General features: G+C 48.6%; 1 protein-coding gene across 21 annotated transcripts in view; it reads left to right on the top strand.

Moving 5' to 3' along the window:
- Nucleotides 1–22,344, top strand: part of LOC138740935 (neurexin-2-like) — an 838,414-nt gene that overhangs the window by 744,574 nt on the left and 71,496 nt on the right. The window lies entirely within an intron of this gene.

The following is a 22,344-nucleotide window of genomic DNA, read 5'->3' on the forward strand; positions in this document are numbered from 1 at the left end:
CCTCTTTCACCTTGACTTCACCTCTTTCTCCTGGACTGCATCGCTTTCCTCTGGGCAGCACCTCTTTCTACTGGACTTCACCTCCTTCGCCGGGACTCCACCTCGTTCAAATGGACTGCACCTCTTGAACATGGACCACACTTCTTTATGCTGGAATACACCTGACTCTCCTGGACTGCACCTCTTTTCTCTAGGCTACTCTCATTCTCCTGGACCACACCTCTTTTCCTGGACATCACCTTTTTCTTCTGGACTATACCTCTTACTTCAGGATCTCACCTCTTTTCCTTGACTGCACATCTTTCTCCTGGACCTCTCCTCTTTCTCTTGGATTGCACCACTTTCTGCTGAGCTGCACCTCTTTTTCTTGGACTTCACATTTTTCTTCTGGACCTCTCAGCTTTCGCCACGAGGTCATCTATTTCATCTGGACCTCACATATTTCTCCTGGACTACAACACTTTCTCCTGGACTACACGTCTTTCTCCTGGACAGCACCTCTTTCTCCTGGACTTCACATCCTTCTCTTGGACTCCACCTCGATCAACTGGACTGCACCTCTTTGTCATGGACCTCACCTCTTTCTGCTGGAATACACCTCATTCTCCTAAACTTCACCTCTTTTATCTCGGCTACTCTCATTCTCCTGGACTTCATCACTTTCTCCTTGACCACACATCTTTCTACTGGATCACTCTTCTTTCTCCTGGACTGCAACTCTTTATCCTGGACTGCACATCTTTCCCCAGCACCTCGCCGCTTTCTCCTGGATTGCACCACTTTCTCCTGGACATCAGCTTTTTTCTACTGGACTATACCTCTTTCTCCATGATCTCATCTCATTTCCTTGACCACACTACTTTCTCATGGACCTCTTCTCTTTGTCTTGGATTGGACCAATTTCTGCTGAACTGCACCTCTATCTCCTGGACTTCATATCCTTCTCCTGGTCCTCTCCACTTTTTCCTCGAGCTCACCTATTTCTTCTGGACCTCACATATTTCTCCTGGACTGAAACACTTCCTCCTGGACTACACGTCTTTCTCCTGGACTGCACCTCTTTCTGCTGGCCATCCTGTCTTTCTCCTGAATTGCAGCTCATTCTCCTGGACTGCACCTCTTTCTCCTTGACTTCACCTCCTTTTCCTGGAATGCACCTCTTTCCACTGGACCTCTTTTTCCTGGACTTAACCTACTTCTCCTGGACTCTACGCCGTTCAACTGGACTGCATCTCTTTGTCATGGACCTCGCCTCTTTATGCTGGAACTCACCTCATTCTCCTGGACTGCACCTCTTTTATCTAGGCTACTCTCATACTCCTGGACCACACCTCTTTCTCCCGGACGTCACCTTTTTCTACTGGACTATACCTATACTCCAGGACATCACCTCTTTTCCTTGACGGCATATCATTCTCCTAGACATCTCCTCTTTCTCTTGGATTGCACCACTCTCTGTTGAGCTGCACCTCTTTCTCCTGGACTTTACATCTTTCTCCTGGACCTCTCCCCTTTCTCCTTGAGCTCACCTATTTCTTCTGGACCTCACATATTTCACCTGGACTTCACATATTTCACCTGGACTTTAACTCTTTCTCCTGGTCGACACGTCTTATTTCTGGACTGCAGCTCATTTTCCTGGACTGCACCTCTTTTTTCCGGCCATCCCGTCTTTCCCCTAGACTGCACCTCTTTCTCCTGGACTGTTCTTTCCTCTGGACAGCACCTCTTTCTCCTGGACTTCACCTTCTTCTCCTGGACTCCACCCCGTTCAACTGCACTGCACCTCTTTGTCATGGACCTCGCCTCTTTATGCTGGAATACACCTAATTCTCCTGGACTGCACCTATTTTATCGAGGCTACTCTCACTCTCCTGGACTTCACCTCTTTTCCCTTGACCGCAGATCTTTCTCATAGACCTCTCCTCTTTCTCCTGGACTGCAACTCTTTATCCTTGACTGCACATCTTTCCCCAGCACCTCGCTGCATTCTCTTGGTTTGCACCAAATTCTCCTGGATTGCACCTCTTTCTCCTGGACTCCACCTCGTTGAACAGGACTACACATCTTTCTCCTGGACTACACCTCTTTCTCCTGGACTGCACGTCTTTCTCCTGGTCTTCACCTCTTTCTTCTGGCCATCCCGTCTTTCTCCTGGACTGCACCTCTTTCTCCTTAATTACACTCCTTTTTCCTGGAATGCACCTCTTTCCACTGGATGTCACCTCTTTGTCCTGGACTTCTCCTTCTTCTCCTGGAGTCCACCTCGTTCAACTGGACTGCACTTCTTTGTCATGGACCTTGCCTCTTTATACTGGAATACACCTCATTCTCCTGGACTACACCTCTTTTATTTAGATTACTCTCCATATAACCATATAACCACTTACAGCACAGAACAGGCCAGTTCAGCCCTACTAGTCCATGCCGTAGCCAATCCCCACCCTCCTAGTCCCACTGACCAGCACCCGGTCCATACCCCTCTAGTCCCCTCCTATCCATGTAACGATCCAGTCTTTCCTTAAATGTATCCAATGATCCTGCCTCGACCACGTCTGCCGGAAGCTAATTCCACATCCCCACCACCCTCTGCGTAAAGAAATTTCCCCCTCATTCTTCTGGAGTTAACATCTTTCCCCTGCACCTCGCCACTTTCTCCTGGATTGCACCATTTTCTCCTGGACTGCACCTCTTTCTCCTGGACTTCATATCCATCTCCTGGACCTCTCCACTTTCTCCTCGAGCTCACCTATTTCTTCAGGACCTCAGATAGTTCTCCAGGACTCCAATTTTTCTCCTTGTCTACACCTTTTTCGGCTGGATTGCAACTCTTTATTCTGGCCCTCACTTCTTTGCCCTGGACTGCACCTATTTTCCCTGGACTGCACCTCTTTCGCCTTGACTTCACCTCTTTCTCCTGGACTGCATCGCTTTCCTCTGGGCGGCACCTCTTTCTCCTGGACTTCACCTCCTTCGCCGGGACTCCACCTCGTTCAACTGGACTGCACCTCTTTTATCTAGGCTACTCTCATTACCCTGGACTTCACTTCTTTCTCCTTAACCACACATCTTTCTCCTGGACCTCTCCTCTTTCTCCTGGACTGCAACTCTTTATCCTGGACTGCACATCTTTCCCCTGCACCTCGCTGCTTTCTCCTGGATTGCACCACTTTGTCCTTGACTGCACCTCTTTCTCCTGGACTTCACATCCTTCTCCTGGATCTCTCCACTTTCTCCTCGAGCTCACCTATTTCTTCAGGAGCTCAGATAGTTCTCCAGGACCGCAACTTTTTCTCCTTGTCTACACTTTTTTCGCCTGGACTGCACCTCTTTCTCCTGGACTACATCTCTTTCTCCTTGACTTCACCTCATTCTCCTGGACTGCACCGCCCTCCTTTGGACATCATCTCTTTCTCCTGCACTGAACCTCTTTTATCTAGGCTACTCATTCTCCTGGACCTCTCCTCTTTCTCCTGGACTGCACCTCTTTATCCTGGACTGCACTTCTTTCCTCAGGACGGCACCTCTCTCTCCTGGACTTCACCTCCTTCTCCTGGACTCCAGCTCGTTGAACTGGACTGCACTTCTTTGTCATGGACCTCGCCTCTTTATGCTGGAATACACATCATTCTCCTGGACTGCACCTCTTGGGCTACTCTCATTCTTCTGGACTTAACCTCTTTCTCCTTGACCGGAGATCTTTCTCCTGGACCTCTCCTCTTTCTTCTGGACTGAAACACTTTATCCAGGACTCCACATCTTTACCCTGCACCTCGCCGCTTTCTCCTGGATTGCACCACTTTCTCCTGGACTGCACCTCTTTCTCCTGGACTTGACATCTTTCCTCTGGACCTCTCCACTTTCTCCTGGAGTTCACCTATTTCTTTTTGACCTCACATATTTCTCCTGGACTGCACCTCTTTCTGCTTGACTTCACCTCTTTCTCCTGGACCTCATCGCTTTCATCTGGATGGCACCTCTTTCTCCTGGACTTCACCTCGTTCGCTGGGACTCCACCTCGTTCAACTGGACTTCACCTCTTTTACATGGACCACGCCTGTTTATGCTGGAATATACCTCATTCTCCTGGACTGCACCTCTTTTATCTAGGCTTCTCTCATTCTCCTGGAGCACATCTCTTTCTCCTGGAAGTCAGCTTTTTCTACAGGACTATACCTCTTACTCCAGGACCTCACCTCTTTTCCATGACCGCACATCTTTCTTCTCGACCATACCTCTTTCTCCTGGACGTCACCTTTTTCTACTGGACTATACCTCTTACTCCAGGATCTCACCTCTTTTCCTTGACTGCACATCTTTCTCCTGGACCTCTCCTCTTTCTCTTGGATTGCACCACTTTCTGCTGAGCTGCACCTCTTTCTCTTGGACTTCACATTTTTCTTCTGGACCTCTCAACTTTCGCCACGAGGTCATCTATTTCTTCTGGACCGCACATATTTCTCCTGGACTACAACACTTTCTCCTGGCCTACACGTTTTTCTCCTGGACTGGACCTTTTCTACTGGACAGCACTTTTTTCCTCTGGACAGCACCTCTTTCTCTTGGACTTCACCTCCTTTTCTTGGACTCCACCTCGATCAACTGGACTGCACCTCTTTGTCATGGACCTCGCCTCTTTCTGCTGGAATACACCTCATTCTCCTAAACTTCACCTCTTTTATCTTGGCTACTCTCATTCTCCTGGACTTCATCACTTTCTCCTTGACCACACATCTTTCTCCTGGACCTCTCTTCTTCCTCGTGGACTACAACTCTTTATCCAGGACTGCACATCTTTCCCCAGCACCTCGCCGCTTTCTCCTGGATTGCACCACTTTCTCCTGGACATCAGCTTTTTTCTACTGGACTATACCTCTTTCTCAATGACCTCATCTCTTTTCCTTGACCACACTACTTTCTCATGGAGCTCTTCTCTTTATCTTGGATTGGACCAATTTCTTCTGAACTGCACCTCTATCTCCTGGACTTCATATCCTTCTCCTGGTCCTCTCCACTTTTTCCTCGAGCTCACCTATTTCTTCTGGACCTCACATATTTCTCCTGGACTGAAACACTTTCTCCTGGACTACACGTCTTTCTCCTGGACTGCACCTCTTTCTGCTGGCCATCCTGTCTTTCTCCTGGATTGCAGCTCATTCTCCTGAACTGCACCTCTTTCTCCTTGACTTCACCTATTTTTCCTGGAATGCACCTCTTTCCACTGGACGGCACCTCTTTTTCCTGGACTTAACCTCCTTCTCCTGGACTCTACGCCGTTCAACTGGACTGCACCTCTTTGTCATGGACCTCGCCTCTTTATGCAGGAACTCACCACATTCTCCTGGACTGCACCTCTTTTATCTAGGCTACTCTCATTCTCCTGGACCACACCTCTTTCTCCCGGACGTCACCTTTTTCTACTGGACTATACCTATACTCCAGGACCTCACCTCTTTTCCTTGACCGCATATCATTCTCCTAGACATCTCCTCTTTCTCTTGGATTGCAACACTCTCTGCTGAGCTGCACCTCTTTCTCCTGGACATCACATCTTTCTTCTGGACCTCTCCACTTTCTCCTTGAGCTCACCTATTTCTTCTGGACCTCACATATTTCACCTGGTCTTCAAATCTTTCTCCTGGACGACTCGTCTTTCTTCTGGACTGCACCTCCTTCTCCTAGACTGCACCTCTTTTTTCCGGCCATCCCGTCCTTCCCCTAGACTGCACCTCTTTCTCCTGGACTTCACCTTCTTCTCCTGGACTCCACCCCGTTCAACTGCACTGCACCTCTTTGTCATGGACCTCGCCTCTTTATGCTGGAATACACCTAATTCTCCTGGACTGCACCTATTTTATCGAGGCTACTCTCACTCTCCTGGACTTCACCTCTTTTACCTTGACCGCAAATCTTTCTCGTAGACCTCTCCTCTTTCTCCTGGACTGCAACTCTTTATCCTTGACTGCACATCTTTCCCCAGCACCTCGCCGCTTTCTCTTGGATTGCACCACATTCTCCTGGATTGCACCTCTTTCTCCTGGACTTCACATCCTTCTCCTGGACCTCTCCACTTTCTCCTCGAGCTCACCTATTTCTTCAGGACCTCAGATAGTTCTCCACGACTCCAACTCTTTCTCCTTGTCTACACCTTTTTCGCCTGGACTGCACCTCTTTCTTCTGGCCCTCACTTCTTTGCCCTGAACTGCACCTCTTTCTCATGGACTGCATCTTTTTCTCCTGGACTTCACCTCATTCTCCTGGACTGCACCCCTTCCCTTTGGACGGGAGATCTTTCTCCTGGACTACACGTCTTTCTCCTGGACTGCACCTCTTTCTCTTGGACTCCACCTCGTTGAACAGGACGGCACATCTTTCTCCTGGATCATGCCTCTTTCTGCTGGAATACACCTACTTCTCCTGGACTACACCTCTTTCATCTGGACTACTCCTCTTTTGCCTGGACCACACCTCTTTCTCCTGGACCTCACCTCTTCTCCTGGACCTCACATTTTTCTACTGGATTGCACCTCTTTCACCTGGACATCACCTCTTTCTCCTGTAACGCACATCTTTCTCCTGGATTACACCTCTTTCTCCAATTTTACTCATCTATCTCCTGGACTAGACCACTTTCTCCTGGGCTACACATCTTTCTCCTGGAGGGCAACCCTTTTCTCCTGAACTTTATCTCTTTTCCATGACCTCACCTGCTTTACATGTTCTCACCTCTTTCTCCAGGACACGAACTCTATTTCCTTGTCCACACCTCTTTCTGGTGCAGTACACATCTTTCTCCTGGACTACACCTCTTTCTCCTGGACTGCACGTCTTTCTCCTGGTCTTAACCTCTTTCTTCTGGCCATCCCGTCTTTCTCCTGGACTGCACCTCTTACTCCTTAACTACACTTCTTTTTCCTGGAATGCACCTCTTACCACTGGATGTCACTTCTTTGTCCTGGACTTCTCCTTCTTCTCCTGGAGTCCACCTCGTTCAACTGGACTGCACCTCTTCGTCATGGACCCTGACCCTTTATGCAGGAAAACACCTCATTCTCCTGGACTGCCCCGCTTCCCTTTGGATGGCACCTCTTTCTCCTGGACGGCACCTATATCTCCTGGACTTCATCTCCTTCTCCTTGACTCCACCTCGTTCAACTGGACGGCACTTCTTTGTCATGGACCTTGCCTCTTTATGCTGGAATACACCTCATTCTCCTGGACTACACCTCTTTTATTTAGGTTACTCTCCATATAACCATATAACCACTTACAGCACAGAACAGGCCAGTTCAGCCCTACTAGTCCATGCCGTAGCCAATCCCCACCCTCCTTGTCCCACTGACCAGCACCCGGTCCATACCCCTCTAGTCCCCTCCTATCCATGTAACGATCCAGTCTTTACTTAATTGTATCCAATGATCCTGCCTCGACCACGTCTGCCGGAAGCTAATTCCACATCCCCACCACCCTCTGCGTAAAGAAATTTCCCCCTCATTCTTCTGGACTTAACATCTTTCCCCTGCACCTCGCTTCTTTCTCCTGGATTGCACCACATTCTCCTGGACTGCACCTCTTTCTCCTGGACTTCATATCCATCTCCTGGACCTCTCCACTTTCTCCTCGAGCTCACCTATTTCTTCAGGACCTCAGATAGTTCTCCAGGACTCCAATTTTTCTCCTTGTCTACACCTTTTTCGCCTGGACTGCACCTCTTTCTTCTGGCCCTCACTTCTTTGCCCTGGACTGCACCTATTTTCCCTGGACTGCACCTCTTTTGCCTTGACTTCACCTCTTTCTCCTGGACTGCATCGCTTTCTTCAGGGCGGAACCTCTTTTTCCTGGACTTCACCTCCTTCGCCGGGACTCCACCTCGTTCAACTGGACTGCACCTCTTGACCATGGACCACGCCTCTTTATGCTGGAATACTCCTCATTCTTCTGGACTGCACCTCTTTTATCTAGGCTACTCTCATTACCCTGGACTTCACCTCTTTCTCCTTAACCACACATCTTTCTCCTGGACCGCTCCTCTTTCTCCTGGACTGCAACTCTTTATCCTGGACTGCACATCTTTCCACTGCACCTCGCTGCTTTCTCCTGGATTGCACCACTTTGTTCTTGACTGCACCTCTTTCTCCTGGACTTCACAACCTTCTCCTGGACCTCTCCACTTTCTCCTCGAGCTCACCTATTTCTTCAGGACCTCAGATAGTTCTCCAGGACTGCAACTTTTTATCCTTGTTTACACCTTTTTTGCCTGGACTGCACCTCTTTCTCCTGGACTGCATGTCTTTCTCCTTGACTTCACCTCATTCTCCTGGACTGCACCGCCCGCCTTTGGACATCATCTCTTTCTCCTGCACTGAACCTCTTTTATCTAGGCTACTCATTCTCCTGGACCTCTCCTCTTTCTCCTGGCCTACACGTCTTTCTCCTGGACTGGACCTTTTCTACTGGACTGCACTTTTTTCCTCTGGACAGCACCTCTTTATCCTGGACTGCACTTCTTTCCTCAGGAGGGCACCTCTCTCTCCTGGACTTCACCTCCTTCTCCTGGACTCCAGCTCGTTGAACTGGACTGCACTTCTTTGTCATGGACCTCGCCTCTTTATGCTGGAATACACATCATTCTCCTGGACTACACCTCTTGGGCTACTCTCATTCTTCTGGACTTAACCTCTTTCTCCTTGACCGCAGATCTTTCTCCTGGACCTCTCCTCTTTCTCCTGGACTGAAACACTTTATCCAGGACTCCACATCTTTCCCCTGCACCTCGCCGCTTTCTCCTGGATTGTACCACTTTCTCCTGGACTTAACCTCTTTCTCCTGGACTTCACATCTTTCCTCTGGACCTCTCCACTTTCTCCTCGAGTTCACCTATTTCTTTTTGACCTCACATATTTTTCCTGGACTGCTCCTCTTTCTCCTTGACTTCACCTCTTTCTCCTGGACTGCATCACTTTCATCTGGATGGCACCTCTTTCTCCTGGACTTCACCTCGTTCGCCTGGACTACACCTCGTTCAACTGGACTTCACCTCTTTTACATGGACCACGCCTGTTTATGCTGGAATATACCTCATTCTCCTGGACTGCACCTCTTTTATCTAGGCTTCTCTCATTCTCCTGGATCACATCTCTTTCTCCTGGACGTCAGCTTTTTCTACAGGACTATACCTCTTACTCCAGGACCTCACCTCTTTTCCATGACCGCACATCTTTCTTCTGGACCATACCTCTTTCTCCTGGACGTCACCTTTTTCTACTGGACTATACCTCTTACTCCAGGATCTCACCTCTTTTCCTTGACTGCACATCTTTCTCCTGGACCTCTCCTCTTTCTCTTGGATTGCACCACTTTCTGCTGAGCTGCACCTCTTTCTCTTGGACTTCACATTTTTCTTCTGGACCTCTCAACTTTCGCCACGAGGTCATCTATTTCTTCTGGACCTCACATATTTCTCCTGGACTACTACACTTTCTCCTGGATTACACGTCTTTCTCCTGGACTGGACCTTTTCTACTGGACTGCACTTTTTTCCTCTGGACAGCACCACTTTCTCCTGGACTTCACCTCCTTCTCTTGGACTCCACCTCGATCAACTGGACTGCACCTCTTTGTCATGGACCTCGCCTCTTTCTGCTGGAATACACCTCATTCTCCTAAACTTCACCTCTTTTATCTTGGCTACTCTCATTCTCCTGGACTTCATCACTTTCTCCTTGACCACACATCTTTCTCCTGGACCTCTCTTCTTCCTCCTGGACTGCAACTCTTTATCCTGGACTGCACATCTTTCCCCTGCACCTCGCTGCTTTCTCCTGGATTGCACCACTTTCTCCTGGACATCAGATATTTTCTACTGGACTATACCTCTTTCTCCATGACCTCATCTCTTTTCCTTGACCACACTACTTTCTCATGGACCTCTTCTCTTTGTCTTGGATTCGACCAATTTCTGCTGTACTGCACCTCTATCTCCTGGACTTCATATCCTTCTCCTGATCCTCTCAACTTTTTCCTCGAGCTCACCTATTTCTTCTGGACCTCACATATTTCTCCTGGACTGAAACACTTTCTCCTGGACTACACGTCTTTCTCCTGGACTGCACCTCTTTCTGCTGGCCATCCTGTCTTTCTCCTGGATTGCAGCTCATTCTCCTGAACTGCACCTCTTTCTCCTTGACTTCACCTCTTTTTCCTGGAATGCACCTCTTTCCACTGGACGGCACCTCTTTTTCCTGGACTTAACCTCCTTCTCCTGGACTCTACGCCATTCAACTAGACTGCACCTCTTTGTCATGGACCTCGCCTCTTTATGCTGGAATACACATCATTCTCCTGGACTACACCTCTTGGGCTACTCTCATTCTTCTGGACTTAACCTCTTTCTCCTTGACCGCAGATCTTTCTCCTGGACCTCTCCTCTTTCTCCTGGACTGAAACACTTTATCCAGGACTCCACATCTTTCCCCTGCACCTCGCCGCTTTCTCCTGGATTGTACCACTTTCTCCTGGACTTAACCTCTTTCTCTTGGACTTCACATCTTTCCTCTGGACCTCTCCACTTTCTCCTCGAGTTCACCTATTTCTTTTTGACCTCACATATTTTTCCTGGACTGCTCCTCTTTCTCCTTGACTTCACCTCTTTCTCCTGGACTGCATCACTTTCATCTGGATGGCACCTCTTTCTCCTGGACTTCACCTCGTTCGCCTGGACTACACCTCGTTCAACTGGACTTCACCTCTTTTACATGGACCACGCCTGTTTATGCTGGAATATACCTCATTCTCCTGGACTGCACCTCTTTTATCTAGGCTTCTCTCATTCTCCTGGATCACATCTCTTTCTCCTGGACGTCAGCTTTTTCTACAGGACTATACCTCTTACTCCAGGACCTCACCTCTTTTCCATGACCGCACATCTTTCTTCTGGACCATACCTCTTTCTCCTGGACGTCACCTTTTTCTACTGGACTATACCTCTTACTCCAGGATCTCACCTCTTTTCCTTGACTGCACATCTTTCTCCTGGACCTCTCCTCTTTCTCTTGGATTGCACCACTTTCTGCTGAGCTGCACCTCTTTCTCTTGGACTTCACATTTTTCTTCTGGACCTCTCAACTTTCGCCACGAGGTCATCTATTTCTTCTGGACCTCACATATTTCTCCTGGACTACTACACTTTCTCCTGGATTACACGTCTTTCTCCTGGACTGGACCTTTTCTACTGGACTGCACTTTTTTCCTCTGGACAGCACCACTTTCTCCTGGACTTCACCTCCTTCTCTTGGACTCCACCTCGATCAACTGGACTGCACCTCTTTGTCATGGACCTCGCCTCTTTCTGCTGGAATACACCTCATTCTCCTAAACTTCACCTCTTTTATCTTGGCTACTCTCATTCTCCTGGACTTCATCACTTTCTCCTTGACCACACATCTTTCTCCTGGACCTCTCTTCTTCCTCCTGGACTGCAACTCTTTATCCTGGACTGCACATCTTTCCCCTGCACCTCGCTGCTTTCTCCTGGATTGCACCACTTTCTCCTGGACATCAGATATTTTCTACTGGACTATACCTCTTTCTCCATGACCTCATCTCTTTTCCTTGACCACACTACTTTCTCATGGACCTCTTCTCTTTGTCTTGGATTCGACCAATTTCTGCTGTACTGCACCTCTATCTCCTGGACTTCATATCCTTCTCCTGATCCTCTCAACTTTTTCCTCGAGCTCACCTATTTCTTCTGGACCTCACATATTTCTCCTGGACTGAAACACTTTCTCCTGGACTACACGTCTTTCTCCTGGACTGCACCTCTTTCTGCTGGCCATCCTGTCTTTCTCCTGGATTGCAGCTCATTCTCCTGAACTGCACCTCTTTCTCCTTGACTTCACCTCTTTTTCCTGGAATGCACCTCTTTCCACTGGACGGCACCTCTTTTTCCTGGACTTAACCTCCTTCTCCTGGACTCTACGCCATTCAACTAGACTGCACCTCTTTGTCATGGACCTCGCCTCTTTATGCTGGAACTCACCTCATTCTCCTGGACTGCACCTCTTTTATCTAGGCTACTCTCATTCTCCTGGACCACACCTCTTTCTCCCGGACGTCACCTTTTTCTACTGCACTATACCTATACTCCAGGACCTCACCTCTTTTCCTTGACCGCATATCATTTTCCTAGACATCTCCTCTTTCTCTTGGATTGCAACACTCTCTGCTGAGCTGCACCTCTTTCTCCTGGACTTCACATCTTTCTTCTGGACCTCTCCACTTTCTCCTTGAGCTCACCTATTTCTTCTGGTTCTCACATATTTCACCTGGACTTCAACTCTTTCTCCTGGACGACTCATCTTTCTTCTGGACTGCACCTCCTTCTTCTGGACTGCACCTCTTTTTTCCGGCCATCCCGTCTTTCCCCTAGACTGCACCTCTTTCTCCTGGACTTCACCTTCTTCTCCTGGACTCCACCCCATTCAACTGCACTGCACCTCTTTGTCATGGACCTCGCCTCTTTATGCTTGAATATACCTAATTCTCCTGGATTGCACCTATATAATCGAGGCTACTCTCACTCTCCTGGACTTCACCTCTTTTCCCTTGACCGCAAATCTTTCTCGTAGACCTCTCCTCTTTCTCCTGGACTGCAACTCTTTATCCTTGTCTGCACATCTTTCCCCAGCACCTCGCCGCTTTCTCTTGGATTGCACCACATTCTCCTGGATTTCACCTCTTTCTCCTGGACTTCACATCCTTCTCCTGGACCTCTCCACTTTCTCCTCGAGCTCACCTATTTCTTCAGGACCTCAGATAGTTCTCCACAACTCCAACTCTTTCTCCTTGTCTACACCTTTTTCGCCTGGACTGCACCTCTTTCTTCTGGCCCTCACTTCTTTGCCCTGAACTGCAACTCTTTCTCCTGGACTGCATCTTTTTCTCCTGGACTTCACCTCATTCTCCTGGACTGCACCCCTTCCCTTTGGAAGGCAGATCTTTCTCCTGGACTACACGTCTTTCTCCTGGACTGCACCTCTTTCTCTTGGACTGCACCTCGTTGAACAGGACTGCACATCTTTCTCCTGGATCATGCCTCTTTCTGCTGGAATACACCTACTTCTCCTGGATTACACCTCTTTCATCTGGACTACTCCTCTTTTGCCTGGACCACACCTCTTTCTCCTGGACCTCACCTCTTCTCCTGGACCTCACATTTTTCTACTGTATTGCACCTCTTTCACCTGGACATCACCTCTTTCTCCTATACCGCACATCTTTCTCCTGGATTACACCTCTTTCTCCAATTTTACTCATCTATCTCCTGGACTAGACCACTATCTCCTGGGCTACACATCTTTCTCCTGGAGGGCAACCCTTTTCTCCTGAACTTTACCTCTTTTCCATGACCTCACCTGCTTTACATGTTCTCACCTCTTTCTCCAGGACATCAACTCTATTTCCTTGTCCACACCTCTTTCTGGTGCAGTACACATCTTTCTCCTGGACTACACCTCTTTCTCCTGGACTGCACGTCTTTCTCCTGGTCTTAACCTCTTTCTTCTGGCCATCCCGTCTTTCTCCTGGACAGCACCTCTTACTCCTTAACTACACTTCTTTTTCCTGGAATGCACCTCTTACCACTGGATGTCACTTCTTTGTCCTGGACTTCTCCTTCTTCTCCTGGAGTCCACCTCGTTCAACTGGACTGCACCTCTTCGTCATGGACCCTGACCCTTTATGCAGGAATGCACCTCATTCTCCTGGACTGCCCCGCTTCCCTTTGGATGGCACCTCTTTCACCTGGACTGCACCTCTTTGATCTAGGCTACTCTCATTCTCTTGCACCTCTCCTCTTTCTCCTGGACTGTTGCTCTTTCTTCTGGCCATCCTGTCTTTCTCCTGGACGGCACCTATATCTCCTGGACTTCATCTCCTTCTCCTTGACTCCACCTCGTTCAACTGGACGGCACTTCTTTGTCATGGACCTTGCCTCTTTATGCTGGAATACACCTCATTCTCCTGGACTACACCTCTTTTATTTAGGTTACTCTCCATATAACCATATAACCACTTACAGCACAGAACAGACCAGTTCAGCCCTACTAGTCCATGCCGTAGCAAATCCCCACCCTCCTAGTCCCACTGACCAGTACCTGGTCCATACCCCTCTAGTCCCCTCCTATCCATGTAATGATCCATTCTTTCCTTAAATATAACCAATGATCCCACGTCGAGCACGTCTGCCGGAAGCTCATTCCACATCCCTACAACCCTCTGCGTAAAGAAATTTCCCCCTCATTCTCCTTGACTTAACATCTTTCCCCTGCACCTCGCCACTTTCTCGTGGAATGCACCACTTTTTCCTGGACTGCACCTCATTCTCCTGGACTTCATATCCTTCTCCTGGACCTCTCCACTTTCTCCTCGAGCTCACCTATTTCTTCAGGACCTCAGATAGTTCTCCAGGTCTTCACATTTTTCTCCTTATCTGCACCTTTTTCTATTGGACTGCACCTCTTTCTTCTGGCCCTCACTTCTTTGCCCTAGCTGCACCTATTTTCCCTGGACTGCACCTCTTTCGCCTTGACTTCACCTCTTTCTCCTGGACTGCATCGCTTTCCTCTGGGCGGCATCTCTTTCTCCTGGACTTCACCTCCTTCGCCGGGTCTCTACCTCGTTCAACTGGACTGCTCCTCTTAAACATGGACCACGCCTCTTTATGCTGGAATACACCTCATTCTCCTGAACTGCCCCTCTTTTATCTAGGCTACTCTCATTACCCTGGACTTCACCTCTTTCTCCTTAACCACACATCTGTCTCCTGGACCTCACCTCTTTCTCCTGGACTGCAACTCTTTATCCTGGACTGCACATCTTTCCCCTGCACCTCGCTGCTTTCTCCTGGATTGCACCACTTTGTCCTTGACTGCACCTCTTTATCCTGGACTTCATATCCTTCTCCTGGACCTCTCCCCTTTCTCCTCGAGCTCACCTATTTCTTCAGGACCTCGGATAGTTCTCCAGGACTGCAACTTTTTCTCCTTGTCTACAACTTTTTCGCCTGGACTGCACCTCTTTCTACTGGACTGCATTTTTTTCTCCTTGACTTCACCTCATTCTCCTGGACTGCACCGCCCCCCTTTGGACATCATCTTTCACCTGCACTGAACCTCTTTTATCTAGGCTACTCATTCTCCTGGACCTCTCCTCTTTCTCCTGGACTGCACCTCTTTATGCTGGACTGCACTTCTTTCCTCAGGAGGGCACCTCTCTCTCCTGGACTTCACCTCCTTCTCCTGGACTCCAGCTCGTTGAACTGGACTGCACTTCTTTGTCATGGACCTCGCCTCTTTATGCTGGAATACACATCATTCTCCTGGACTACACCTCTTGGGCTACTTTCATTCTTCTGGACTTAACCTCTTTCTCCTTGACCGCAGATCTTTCTCCTGGACTTCTCCTCTTTCTCCTGGACTGAAACACTTTACCCTGGACTCCACATCTTTCCCCAGCACCTCGCCGCTTTCTCCTGGATTGTAACACTTTCTCCTGGACTGCACCTCTTTCTCCTGGACTTCACATCTCTCCTCTGGACCTCTCCACTTTCTCCTCGAGTTCACCTATTTCTTTTTGACCTCACATATTTCTCCTGGACTGCAACTCTTTCTCCTGGTCTACACCTTTTTCGCCTGGACTGCACATCTTACTTCTGGCCCTCACTTCTTTACCCTGGACTGCGCCTATTTTTCCTGGACAGCACATCTTTCTCCTTGACTTCACCTCTTTCTCCTGGACTGCATCACTTTCCTCTGGATGTCACCTCTTTCTCCTGGACTTCACCTCGTTTGCCGGTACTCCACCTTGTTAAACTGGACTCACCTCTTTTACATGGACCGCACCTGTTTATGCTGGAATACACCTCATTCTCCTGGACTGCAACACTTTATCCTGGACTGCATATCTTTCCCCTGCAGCTCGCCACTTTCTCCTGGATTGCACCTCATTCTCCTGAACTGCACCTCTTTTACCTAGGCTACTCTCATTACCCTGGACTTCATCTCTTTCTCCTTAACCACACATCTTTCTCCTGGACCTCACCTCTTCCTCCTGGACTGCACCTCTTTCTCCTGGACTTCACATCTTTCCTCTGGACCTCACCACTTTCTCCTCGAGTTCACCTATTTCTTTTGGACCTCACATATTTCATCTGGACTGCAACTCTTTCTCCTGGTCTACACCTTTTTTGCCTGGACTGCACCTCTTTCTTCTGGCCCTCACTTCTTTACCCTGGTCTGCGCCTATTTTTCCTGGACTGCACCTCTTTCTCTTTGACTTCACCTCTTTCTCCTGGACTGCATCACTTTCCTCTGGATGTCACCTCTTTCTCCTGGACTTCACCTCGTTTGCCGGGACTCCACCTCATTAAACTGGACTCACCTCTTTAACATGGACCGCACCTGTTTATGCTGGAATACACCTCATTCTACTGGGCTGCACCTCTTTTATCTAGGCTGCTCTCATTACCCTGGACTTCACCTCTTTCTCCTTAACCACACATCTTTCTCATGGACCTCTCCTCTTTCTCCTGGACTGCAACTCTTTATCCTAGACTCACATCTTTCCCCAGCACCTCTCCGCTCTCTCCTGGATTGTAACACTTTCTCCTGGACTGCACCTCTTTCCCCTGGACTTCATATACTTCTCCTGGACCTCTCCACTTTCTCCTCGAGCTCACCTATTTCTTCAGGACCTCGGATAGTTCTCCAGGACTGCAGCTTTTTCTCCTTGTCTACAACTTTTTCTCCTTGACTGCTCCTCTTTCTACTGGACTGCATCTCTTTCTCCTTGACTTCACCTCATTCTCCTGGACTGCAACGCCCCCCTTTGGTCATCATCTCTTTCTCCTGCACTGAACCTCTTTTATCTAGGCTGCTCATTCTCCTGGACTTCTCCTCTTTCTCCTGGACTGCACCTCTTTATCCTGGACTGCACTTCTTTGTCATGGACCTAGCCTCTTTATGCTGGAGTGCACATCATTCTCCTGGACTACACCTCTTGGGCTACTCTCATTCTTCTGGACTTAACCTCTTTCTCCTTGACCGCAGATCTTTCTCCTGGACTTATCCTCTTTTCCTGGACTGAAAAAACTTTATCCTGGACACCACATCTTTCCCCAGCACCTCGCTGCTTTCTCCTGGATTGTAACACTTTCTCCTGGACTGCACCTCTTTCCCCTGGACTGCACATCTCTCCTCTGGACCTCTCCACTTTCTCCTTGAGTTCACCTATTTCTTTTTGACCTCACAGATTTCTCCTGGACTGCAACTCTTTCTCCTGGTCTACACCTTTTTCGCCTGGACTGCACATCTTTCTTCTGGCCCTCACTTCTTTACCCTGGACTGCACCTATTTTTCCTGGACTGCACCTCTTTCTCCTTGACTTCACCTCTTTCTCCTGGACTGCATCACTTTCCTCTGGATGTCACCTCTTTCTCCTGGACTTCACCTCGTTTGCTGGGACTCCACCTCGTTAAACTGGACTCACCTCTTTTACATGGACCGCACCTGTTTATGCTGTAATACACTTCATTGTCCTGGACTGCAACTCTTTATCCTGGACTGCATATCTTTCCCCTGCACCTCGCCACTTTCTTGTGGATTGCACCACTTTATCCTGGACTGCACCTCTTTCTCCTGGACTTCACATCTTTCCTCTGAACCTCTCCACTTTCTCCTCGAGTTCACCTATTTCTTTTGGATCTCACATATTTCTTCTGGACTGCAACTCTTTCTCTTGGTCTACACCTTTTTCGCCTGGACTGCACGTCTTTCTTCTGGCCCTCACTTCTTTACCCTGGACTGCGCCTATTTTTCCTGGACTGCACCTCTTTCTCTTTGACTTCACCTCTTTCTCATGGACTGCATCGCTTTCATCTGGATGGCACCTCTCTCTCTCCTGGACTTCACCTCCTTCTCCTGGACTCCACCTCGTCGAAATGGACTGCACCTCTTGAACATGGACCACACCTCTTTATGCTGGAATACACCTCATTCTCCTGAACTGTACCTCTTTTATCTAGGCTTGTCATTCTCCTGGAGCACATCTCTTTCTCCTGGACATCAACTTTTTCTACAGGACTATACCTCTTACTCCAGGACCTCACCACTTTTCTATGATTGCACATCTTTATCCTGGACCATACCTCTTTCTCCTGGACGTCACCTTTTTCTACTGGACTATACGTCTTACTCGAGGATCTCACCTCTTTTCCTTGACTGAACATCTTTCTCCTGAACCTCTCCTCTTTCTCTTGGATTGTACCACTCTCTGCTGAGCTGCACCTCTTTCTCTTGGACTTCACATTTTTCTTCTGGACCTCTCAACTTTCGCCACGAGGTCATCTATTTCTTCTGGACCTCACATAATTCTCCTGGACTGCAACACTTTCTCCTGAACTACACGTCTTTCTCCTGGACTGGACCTCTTTCTACTGGACTGCACTTTTTTCCTCTGGACGGCACCTCTTTCTCCTGGACTTCACCTCCTTCTCTTGGACTCCACCTCGATCAACTGGACTGCACCTCTTTGTCATGGACCTCGTCTCTTTCTGCTGGAGTACACCTCATTCTCCTAAACTTCACCTCTTTTATCTCGGCTACTCTCATTCTCCTGGACTTAACCTCTTTCTCCTTGACCACAGATCTTTCTCCTGGACCTCTCCTCTTCCTCCTGGAATGCAACTCTTTATCCTGGACTGCACATCTTTCCCCAGCACCTCGCCGCTTTCTCCTGGATTGCACCACTTTCTCCTGGACGTCAGCTTTTTTCTGCTGGACTTTACCTCTTTCTCCATGACCTCACCTCTTTTTCTTGACCACACTACTTTCTCATGGACCTCTTCTCTTTGTCTTGGATTCGACCAATTTCTGCTGAACTGCACCTCTAACTCCTGGACTTCATATCCTTCTCCTCGTCCTCTCCACTTTTTCCTCGAGCTCACCTATTTCTTCGGGACCTCACATATTTCTCCTGGACTGAAACACTTTCTCATGGACTACACGTCTTTCTCCTAGACTGCACCTCTTTCTCCTTGACTTCACCTCTTTCTCCTGGACTGCATCACTTTCCTCTGGATGTCACTCTTTCTCCTGCACTTCACCGCATTTGCCGGGACTCCACCTTGTTAAACTGGACTCACCTCTTTTACATGGACCGCACCTGTTTATGCTGGAATACACCTCATTCTCCTGGACTACAACTCTTTATCCTGGACTGCATATCTTTTCCCTGCACCTCGCCACTTTCTCCTGGATTGCACCTCTTTCTCCTGGACTTCACATCTTTCCTCTGGACCTCTCCACTTTCTCCTCGAGTTCACCTATTTCTTTTGGACCTCACATATTTCATCTGGACTGCAACTCTTTCTCCTGGTCTACACCTTTTTTGCCTGGACTGCACGTCTTTCTTCTGGCCCTCACTTCTTTACCCTGGACTGCGCCTATTTTACCTGGACTGCACCTCTTTCTCTTTGACTTCACCTCTTTCTCCTGGACTGCATCGCTTTCATCTGGATGGCACCTCTCTCTCCTGGACTCCAGCTCGTTGAACTGGACTGCACTTCTTTGTCATGGACCTCGCCTCTTTATGCTGGAATACACACCATTCTCCTGGACTACACCTCTTGGGCTACTCTCATTCTTCTGGACTTAACCTCTTTCTACTTGACCGCAGATCTTTCTCCTGGACCTCTCGTCTTTCTCCTGGACTGAAACACATTATCCTGGACTCCACATCTTTCCCCAGCACCTCGCTTCTTTCTCCTGGATTGTAACACTTTCTCCTGGACTGCACCTCTGTCCCCTGGACTTCACATCTTTACTCTGGACCTCTCCACTTTCTCCTCGAGTTCACCTATTTCTTTTTGACCTCACATATTTCTCCTGGACTGCAACTCTTTCTCCTGGTCTACACCTTTTTCGCCAGGACTGCACATCTTTCTTCTGGCCCTCACTTCTTTACCATGGACTGCGCCCTATTTTTCCTGGACTGCACCTCTTTCTCCTTGACTTCACCTCTTTCTCCGGGACTGCATCACTTTCCTCTGGATGTCACCTCTTTCTCCTGGACTTCACCTCCTTCGTCGGGTCTCTACCTCGTTCAACTGGACTGCACCTCTTAAACATGGACCACGCCTATTTATGCTGGAATACACGTCATTCTCCTGAACTGCACCTCTTTTATCTAGGCTACTCTCATTACCCTGGACTTCACTTCTTTCTCCTTAACCACACATCTTTCTCCTGGACCTCACCTCTTTCTCCTGGACTGCAACTCTTTATCCTGGACTGCACATCTTTCCCCTGCACCTCGCTGCTTTCTCCTGGATTGCACCACTTTTCCTTGACTGCACCTCTTTCTCCTGGACTTCATATCCTTCTCCTGGACCTCTCCACTTTCTCCTCGAGCTCACCTATTTCTTCAGGACCTCGGATAGTTCTCCAGGACTGCAACTTTTTCTCCTTGTCTACAACTTTTTCGCCTGGACTGCACCTCTTTCTATTGGACTGCATCTCTTTCTCATTGACTTCACCTCATTCTCCTGGACTGCACCGCCCCCCTTTGGACATCATCTCTTTCTCCTGCCCTGAACCTCTTTTATCTAGGCTACTCATTCTCCTGGACCTCTCCTCTTTCTCCTGGACTGCACCTCTTTATCTTGGACTGCATTTCTTTCCTCAGGAGGGCACCTCTCTCTCCTGGACTTCACCTTCTTCTCCTGGACTCCAGCTCGTTGAACTGGACTGCACTTCTTTGTCATGGACCTCGCCTCTTTATGCTGGAATACACATCATTCTCCTTGACTACAGCTCTTGGGCTACTCTCATTCTTCTGGACTTAACCTCTTTCTCGTTGACCGCAGATCTTTCTCCTGGACTTATCCTCTTTCTCCTGGACTGAAAAACTTTATCCTGGACACCACATCTTTCCCCAGCACCTCGCCGCTTTCTCCTGGATTGTAACACTTTCTCCTGGACTGCACCTCTTTCCCCTGGACTTCACATCTTTCCTCTGAACCTCTCCACTTTCTCCTCGAGTTCACCTATTTCTTTTGGATCTCACATATTTCTTCTGGACTGCAACTCTTTCTCTTGGTCTACACCTTTTTCGCCTGGACTGCACGTCTTTCTTCTGGCCCTCACTTCTTTACCCTGGACTGCGCCTATTTTTCCTGGACTGCACCTCTTTCTCTTTGACTTCACCTCTTTCTCATGGACTGCATCGCTTTCATCTGGATGGCACCTCTCTCTCTCCTGGACTTCACCTCCTTCTCCTGGACTCCAGCTCGTTGAACTGGACTGCACTTCTTTGTCATGGACCTCGCCTCTTTATGCTGGAATACACATCATTCTCCTTGACTACAGCTCTTGGGCTACTCTCTTTCTTCTGGACTTAACCTCTTTCTCGTTGACCGCAGATCTTTCTCCTGTACTTATCCTCTTTCTCCTGGACTGAAAAACTTTATCCTGGACACCACATCTTTCCCCAGCACCTCGCCGCTTTCTCCTGGATTGTAACACTTTCTCCTGGACTGCACCTCTTTCCCCTGGACTTCACATCTTTCCTCTGAACCTCTCCACTTTCTCCTCGAGTTCACCTATTTCTTTTGGATCTCACATATTTCTTCTGGACTGCAACTCTTTCTCTTGGTCTACACCTTTTTCGCCTGGACTGCACGTCTTTCTTCTGGCCCTCACTTCTTTACCCTGGACTGCGCCTATTTTTCCTGGACTGCACCTCTTTCTCTTTGACTTCACCTCTTTCTCATGGACTGCATCGCTTTCATCTGGATGGCACCTCTCTCTCTCCTGGACTTCACCTCCTTCTCCTGGACTCCACCTCGTCGAAATGGACTGCACCTCTTGAACATGGACCACACCTCTTTATGCTGGAATACACCTCATTCTCCTGAACTGTACCTCTTTTATCTAGGCTTGTCATTCTCCTGGAGCACATCTCTTTCTCCTGGACATCAACTTTTTCAACAGGACTATACCTCTTACTCCAGGACCTCACCACTTTTCTATGATTGCACATCTTTATCCTGGACCATACCTCTTTCTCCTGGACGTCACCTTTTTCTACTGGACTATACGTCTTACTCGAGGATCTCACCTCTTTTCCTTGACTGAACATCTTTCTCCTGAACCTCTCCTCTTTCTCTTGGATTGTACCACTCTCTGCTGAGCTGCACCTCTTTCTCTTGGACTTCACATTTTTCTTCTGGACCTCTCAACTTTCGCCACGAGGTCATCTATTTCTTCTGGACCTCACATAATTCTC

The sequence above is a fragment of the Narcine bancroftii genome, chromosome 8 (genome assembly GCF_036971445.1).
Source record: "Narcine bancroftii isolate sNarBan1 chromosome 8, sNarBan1.hap1, whole genome shotgun sequence".
NCBI classification, from domain to species: Eukaryota; Metazoa; Chordata; class Chondrichthyes; order Torpediniformes; family Narcinidae; genus Narcine; species Narcine bancroftii.